Source organism: Saccostrea cucullata, unplaced genomic scaffold (assembly GCF_032062105.1).
Source record: "Saccostrea cucullata isolate Sc308-1 unplaced genomic scaffold, CSIRO_AGI_Scuc_v1 ctg16733, whole genome shotgun sequence".
NCBI lineage: Eukaryota > Metazoa > Mollusca > Bivalvia > Ostreida > Ostreidae > Saccostrea > Saccostrea cuccullata.
Genome location: NW_026940915.1, coordinates 3,651 through 11,043, shown reverse-complemented (window position 1 = coordinate 11,043; position 7,393 = coordinate 3,651). Strand labels below are relative to the sequence as shown.

The window sequence follows — 7,393 nt, the reverse complement described above, 5'->3', positions numbered from 1 at the left end:
TTACTATGATACCTAATTAAGTCATGTTAGAAAACATCATGGAGCGATGTTTCCTAAGTCGGAAAATCACAATATTGTATGTGATTGTAAGAAAAAATATATCTGTGATTAGGAGTTATCTTTCTTCTAAATATATTTCTTCATGTGAAAAAAGCCACTCTAATTAAAATACTCTATTAAGTACTTGAAATATTAAACCATTTTTAAAATGGCACTTAAAAAGATACAACTTATTCAATTTATAAGGCATTTGATGTTGGAGTTAAATGTTTTATTGATAAATATAATAAAACAATTACAAAGAAATTTGCAAAAGAAATAGAAAGTAATGTTTCCATCATATGTTTGATCTCATTAAATTGACTACTCAGAGGTCTCAGAAAACTGAGTAGTATTACTATTTTGTGCTTTGAAAGTTTTCTGTCGTATCAGAGAATCGCTATACCCGGCATCTTAGCAACCGTGCAATAAACGGTTGAAATCATAAGTAAGTATATCATTACTATATGACACCCCATTTACCAAAATAAATAATTGAATAATTGTTGAATCAACTGTTTTTTAACATATAACCAACGTTGATTATCAATGTTGATTCAATGTTAAGACTTCAACGTTGATACAAATTTTCAAAATCTAACATAAAATCAATGTTGAATCAGCATAGAAAAACAACGTTGATTCAAAGTTTATTCAATGTTGTATGCCTGCTGGGAGGAAACTGATTGAGAAAACTGCGAGTAGTATTACTATTTTGTACTTTGAAAGTTGTCTGTCTTATCAGAGGGTCGCTATCCCTTCAACAGTTATGAAGGCATCTTAGCAACCGTGCAATAAACAGTTGAAATTTTAAGTAAGTATATCATTACTATATGACACCCCCTTTCCAAAATAAATAATTGAATAAATGTTGAATCAACTGTTTTTCAACATATAATCAACGTTGATTATCAATGTTGATTCAATGTTAAGACTTCAACGTTGATACAAATTTTCAAAATCTAACATAAAATCAATGTTGAATCAGCATAGAAAAATAACATTGATTCAAAGTTTATTCAATGTTGTGTGCCTGCTGAGTTATGTCTAAATATAAACCTTAGAGTTTAAATTTTTTAAAGCAGAATCTGAGGTGTTACAGGTTCTTGGTTTCCATTACATTCATTTTAGCTCACCTTAGCTGAAAGCTTAAGTAAGTTTTTCAGACCACCCGTTGTCCGTCCGTCCGTCAATCTGTCGTCCATCCGTCCATCTGTAAACTTTCCACATTTTCAACTTCTCCTCAAGAACCACTGGGCCAATTTTAACCAAACTTAGTAAAAAGCATCCTTGGGTAAAGAGGAATTTAAATTGTTAAAATAAAGGACGAGGTTTCCTTCCATGGGGAGATAGTCAGAAAATACCAAAATAGGGTGGGGTCATTAAAAAATCTTCTTTTCAAGAACCACTCGGCCAGAAAAGCTGAAACTTTCTTGGAAGCATCCTGGGAAAGTGTAGATTCTAAATTGTTCAAATCATGACACCTAAGAGAAGGGTAGGGCCACAATAGGGAATCCATGTTTTACATAGAAATATATAGGAAAAAACTTTAGAAATCTTCTTCTCAAGAAATACTGGGCCAGAAAAGCTGAAACTTATATGGAAGCATCCTGGGGAAGTGTAGATTCTAAATTCAAATCATGAACCCCAGGGGTAGGGCGGGGCCACAATAGGGAATCCAAGTTTTTCATATGAATATATAGAAAAAAAACCCTCAAAATCTTCTCAAGAACCACTGACCCAGGATACCTGAAACTTTTGTGGAAGCATCTTTGGGTAGTGTAGATTTTAATTTGTTAAAATGATGACCCCCTGGGGTAGGGCGGGGCCACAATAGGAAATCCAAGTTTTACATAGAAATATATAGAACAAATCTTTAAAAATCTTCTTCTCAAGAACCACTGGGCCTCAAAAGCTGAAACTTATATGGAAGCATCCTGGGGTAGTGTAGATATTAAATTGTTATCAAAGAACCCCGGGGGTAGGGCGGGGCCACAATTGGGAATCCAAGTTTTTCATAGAAATATATAGGAAAAATCTTAAAATCTTCTCAAGAACCACTGGGTCAGAATAGCTGAAACTTATGTGGAAGCATCTTGGGGTAGTGTAGATTCTAAATAATTCAAATCATGACCCCTGGGGGTAGGACGGAGCTATAATAGGGAATCCAAGTTTTACATAGAAATATATAGGAAAAAACTTTAAAAATCTTCTTCTCAAGAGCAACTGGACTAAAAAAGCTGAAACTTATATGGAAGCATCCTGGGGAAGTGTAGATTCTAAATTGTTTTAAGCATGACCTTGTAAGACTGTCAAGGTCAAGATAGGTATTACAAAGGGGGAAATCAGCTAAATGACAGAATGGCTAACATTACTCAGGTGAGTGATGTGGCCCATGGGCCTCTTGTTTATTATAAAGTAAGGATTAACCTGACCCATATCTAAATATTAAATCATGCAATGTAAACTGGCTAATATAATATACTTGTGTACCATATTTCATCGGAACGGAATTTTTAAACGTTACTTTGTCTTGTTTAACTGGTGATTCAGATATCCAGACACTTCACATATCCAGATAAATTGACTGGGAACCAAAGAGTCTGGATAAATGAGGCTCCACTGTACATGTATATATTTCTCTCAAATAGCCAGTTAAAGCTGAAAAAGTAAAGAATTTAATATAAATAAAATATTCTAACACTTGAATTTTTTCCCCTCAGGACATAAATTTGGATGAAGACTTACTGGAAGATTGAAATACAGAACTAAGGACCATTTTATCTTGAGGACAAAATTATTCATTTATTTACATTGTAGATAAACCATGGCATTTCCACCATCTCATAAAAAGATATAAACTTTCACCAAGATAAGATTTTTTGACTTGAAATCAGTCTGTCAAATGTCATTCTGTATCATTTTGTTTACATGGAACACTTGTTATGTTTTGAGAGTATTTGAGGAGAGAGCTTATAGGGAGATACTCAGCTTTAAGGATAATATATTGTACATTCATTTAAATATGGTGTCTTGTTTTAACTTCATGTATAGGGAAGTGCTTGAATGAAATAAATATATTTATTTCAAAGTATCATCTCTGAAAATAAAAATAATGTAAGAAAGAAAATTTATATTCTTTCTGTTTTGTATGTCTTTTATTTCAAACATTAAATACATGTACATTATTATTGTAAAGAGAGACTTACATAAAATAAGGGAGACCCATTCAAAGAACAAGGTTCACTTATCGCCTTTTTTGGCCCTGTGAATTTCTGAAAAACTGAAACTGCTTAAATTTAGTGAACATTGCATTAAATGTCATTTAGACCATTGGTGATTGCATATCTATTAAAAAAGTCGTATTTTTTGGCTAGTCAATGCATTATGACGTAACGAAATGCGTCAATTTCCTCATATTCTAAAAAGTCTACAAAATCAGCCAGTTTTTAAAGCCATTTTCCAGTATTTAATATGGAGTCCAATCTCTGATCTAAAATAAGCAACTAGTAAATGATAGAACTGTTTCTGAGGATTACAAGACATGTTTTATTTTTATTTTTATTCTCTGAAAGTACTCAAATATACCTGTTTACATTAAAATTCAAGAACATTGCAATTCCATAAAGCCTGTGTTTCAACAACTCGAGTTTAAGGAGAAAATTTTTAATAGGAAATGAAAGTACTAAGTCTCTTCTTTATTGGGATGTTTTAAATAGAACATAAAATGTTAGTCAATAAATTGGTTTTTCTACAGGGCCGTTTTATGCACAAAGTAAACTGAGCTCTTTTAGATTATTTACAGAAATACTTGATGAAAAAAGAAAAATATAATTTGTAAAACACTTTGTCTGTTTTTGATAAACACAATTTACAATCTTCACAAATTCAGATTCAGATTGTCATCAGATTAAAAATATTTGAGAATTAATGTTTCATGTAACAGAAGAAAGATGGACATTATCAAAAGGTCTGCTGTTATTTCATTATTGCAAACTCTGACTAGTTTAAGTGATCCTACACCAAGAATTGATTGCTATTGGTGCTTTTTTGCAAGACAATTTCATGTGACTCTTTGTAACTGAAAGACATTCACGAGTCTATAAATAATGTTATAATTCTGTTGATGCTGCCACTTTTTCTTGCCATGTATCATCATTTGTTTCATTATAACTAAAAGACATTTAAAAGCTTATAGATTGCTGATAATTTTGGCAGTTTGTCTTTTGTTATATGGCATCTGGTAGAGTGAATATTTCAATAAAGAGCACCCTAGAGGTTCCCTGTCACCTGTTTTTAAATCGATGAAATAGTCATTCAGAAAATATGGTAGAATGAGAAGAAATACAAATTATAAATTCTATCACATGGTCTTCTAAAATGTCTAGTATATCTTTCACTAATTTGGTAATCTGTGACAAACTTCTTGTATTCTCATTTCTGTAGCTGTGTGTATTTTATTGTGTGTTTTTTGTCTGAGAGATTGTTGGTATGAGTATTGAGCAGCCTGGAGGTTCCCTGTCACCTGTTGACAGATCCCAGAATCTGCCACGATATGTCTCTGCGTTCTAAAGATATAAACTTTCCCTGATCATAGTGGACTAAGGTCTGTAGATCATTTCGAGCTGTTTGTGCATTCATTGAGTCCACATGTCTGTAACACAAGATCTCTTGCATGTATAACAGTACAAAGTATGGAATGTATAATGAATACTCCTTGTTCTGTAGAGCAGACTGTTATTCTGGTATTAGTTCATTGATGTAATTGATTATATTGATATGTCTGATATTCGATGCTACAGCCTGTCTCATCTTTGTAGACCAGAACTGTCCCCCTACAACCTCAGTATACATCTCTGTATCTACATTATTGTTATGTATCACATATGGATGTGCTAACTTGACCTTGACTATCTCTATAATAGATAAAGCTTCCATGTATTGAAGTGTCTTGTAATAATACATGGCTATGTACAGCATGTCAGTAATACAACCAAACCTGGCTGTTAATTTCAGCATGTGACGGGACATTTTGTCAGCTCTATACCTAAGTTTGTTTGTAAGTTTCCATGTATGAATTAAAAGCAGTTTGCTGAAGGACACAAGCTGTAAGTTTCTGTAGAATCACAACTTGATACTGTGTTGTTAGGAGGGGTGAACTTATCATCTGTTCTACAATATGTAGATATCTCATACAGGTTTCTAGGTTTGGTGTGAAAAGTGCGTCATATCTGTTTATCTCCGTCAATAGATCTTTATCAAACTCTGCCTCAGAAATCAGAGTATTTTCATCTGTACAGATGGAGAGGTAGGGATTGCAAAGGACATTTATAATACAAGACCTAATGGAGGGACTGTATAGCAGGAATGCTAAACCTTTCTCATACAATCCATACAGTCTTATAAATAGCTGATGTTGTGCTTCACCATGGACTTTACTCAGAAACATATTGTTTTGGGGAATAAAAAAGTTAGGACAGACCCCCTCATACACCCACCTAAGGACTAGTTTAAAACTAACCCAGAAACACTCGAGGAAATTTTGTGGACACCAATATTGAAATGTATTCTGTTGAATCACCCAGAAAACTGCTGTCTTTATGTGATAGGAACACATTAATTTATTATCATCACTTAGTTCATTGTTAATGATTTCCGTTAAAAACAATTTGAGCAAGCCATAAGTTAAGAATTGACAGTGTTTCATTTCACACACAAGTTTATGTTCTGCATGAGAGAAAGAAATTCTCCATTCATCGTGCACATGATGTCCTAGTGTATGTCCTATTGCTACAAAGTGACATCCATTTTTTACTATATCATCAACAATATGAGGCTGGGACCATGAGTGACATCTTTCTATCCATGAAGAGACAGATGGAGGCCAAAAGTCACTAACAAAACAGTGGGCAATATCATAATCTGTTTCACTTGAAGTAACTCCACTGACACAGGGCCCATATTGAATGGAGTCAGAAAAAACTGCTGAACACATAATCGTTCTGTATTTAGAACTGGAAATATAGTTCCTGTTATTTATTCTAACACAAGCTCTCTGAATTTCTGTGTACTTGCTTGGTGACAGTAAATATAACAAAGTAAATCCTGGTTGACTCTCAGAACAGTCACAGAGGATCAGTGTTTGTCTGTGTGTATCGTAATACTGAGACTGAGATAATTCCCATATCACACGGTGATCATTTTGCTACAGCATAACGTCGCAATCTGATCCTTTGAGTCTAAATCCTTCTCTGTAACTTCCACTCCACACCACACAGTACTCTTCACCTGTTCTCCTTTGACTGTACACTTTTTCATTTATGTCCACCACATCTCTCCTCATGGCCACCAGTTGTGAAGTCCCAAGTTTATCACACAGTCCCATGAACACTGCCTCGGACATATGCTGTAGGGCTGTCTTTCTAATGATGATTAAAGAAGAATTTAAAATGTCTTAATAAACATGATATCTGTCATTTAGTTAACCATTCAATACTCGCATAAATGTATAATTTACCCTCAGCCTTCAAAAATTGCTTTTACTTTTCAATGAAAGTTCACTCTTCTAAATTTTTTTTATTTGTACAATATAATGGTCAAATGTCATTCAATTTGGAAAGAGCAAAATAGAAGAAAATAAAGAAAAAAAGTGCTCCTTGTATATGAAATTAAAGTTAAGGATAATTAACACAAACAATTTTTTTTCCAGAAATCAGCAGTATTTCTCATAGATTTATGTTTAAATTGATAATTGATAGAATAATGTTTACCAGGTATATTTATAACTTTGTTATAAGGTCAAAAAGTTGTGCAAAATTTTGTCATTTCAAATCAAAATCAGTCAAAAAATATATATATCAATCCATGCATCATTTTTTTTTGTTCGTGTTCAGTACCCTTAATCAGAAATTGAAGTAATATACAACAGTTATTAAAACTTACACTGGTGAAGTTCTAAAGTAGTCCATTTTAACAGGTAAAGGTATGAAAATTACCAGGTGCTATTATTAGCACAGAAAACATCCCTCTAAATCTTCATTCATTATCGACCGCAGGATCTAAAATGTACACATGGGGAATTAATTAAACAAGAGGCCCATGGGCCTTATATGTCACCTGAGCATTATGCAACAACTTTCCAGTGACTGAATTTGATTTATGTTTTAAGCCAGATGCTATAGCATTCACAATTTTGAAAGAGGCACCATTGATCATTATAACAATACATTTAGCAGTTGCTTAGTTTGGTTACTTAATACCCAAAGGCAGGGTAGGGGAGCAAAAAATGCATGTCAACTAATCAGTAGTGCCCCTTTCACACATGAACCCCTGACCTTTAGGCCTAGATCCACAT

At 33.4% G+C, this 7,393-nt stretch overlaps 1 pseudogene; it reads right to left on the bottom strand.

Annotated features, from left to right (window-relative positions):
- Window positions 1-5,086: 5,086 nt before the first annotated feature.
- On the bottom strand, window positions 5,087-7,007 carry LOC134256652 (uncharacterized; annotated as a pseudogene).
- Between the last annotated feature and the right edge of the window lie 386 nt (window positions 7,008-7,393).